This window comes from Sinocyclocheilus rhinocerous, unplaced genomic scaffold (assembly GCF_001515625.1).
Source record: "Sinocyclocheilus rhinocerous isolate Xijiao unplaced genomic scaffold, SAMN03320098_v1.1 scaffold11586, whole genome shotgun sequence".
Lineage (NCBI taxonomy): Eukaryota > Metazoa > Chordata > Actinopteri > Cypriniformes > Cyprinidae > Sinocyclocheilus > Sinocyclocheilus rhinocerous.
Window position 1 is genome coordinate 2,672 of NW_015645234.1, and position 742 is coordinate 3,413.

The window sequence follows — 742 nt, forward strand, 5'->3', positions numbered from 1 at the left end:
TAGTGGTGAACAAATATGGGATGCACAGCTTCTTTTTTTTTTTTTTACTTTATAGACCATGAAATAATATTTTAATTTCAATATAGCTTACTTTAAAGGGGACCTATTATGCCCTTTTTACAAGATGTAATATAAGTCTCTGGTGTCCCCAGAATGTGTCTGTGAAGTTTCAGCTCAAAATACCCCACAAATCATTTATTATACCATTTTGAAATGCCTATTTTGAGTGGAAGCAGAAACACGCTGTTTTCGTGCACGTAAGCACACGCACAGAAAGCGGCTGTCACTCGGCATGTCAATACTAAACTAAGTTCTCTTTCATGTCTTATTGTGCTCAAACTGTCAAATATACACAAGGTTATGCCAAAAACACACATCATTTACATAAACACAGTCGGTTATGTCTATGAACGTAAACAGCTGGGGAAAAAATCACATGTTTATTACCTACCGCTGTCGCTGTTACAGTTTTTTTTTTTGCTAACAAGCATTGTTCAATACTGAAGCCACATTTTCAAAACTGTTCACATCATTCAGCGGTAGTCTAGAAGTCTATGCTAAACAAACTGTGAATCATTTTTCATTGCTTTCAGACAAAATGCATTCAATGACCACATTTCTCAAAATCCACAAACACTTTTGTCATTCATACTCCACAACCTGCAAACCACTATATTTTCAGCACATTTTCAGTTGCTAACACACTGCTTTCAAAACTGATAAAAGCACATTCAAATCAGAA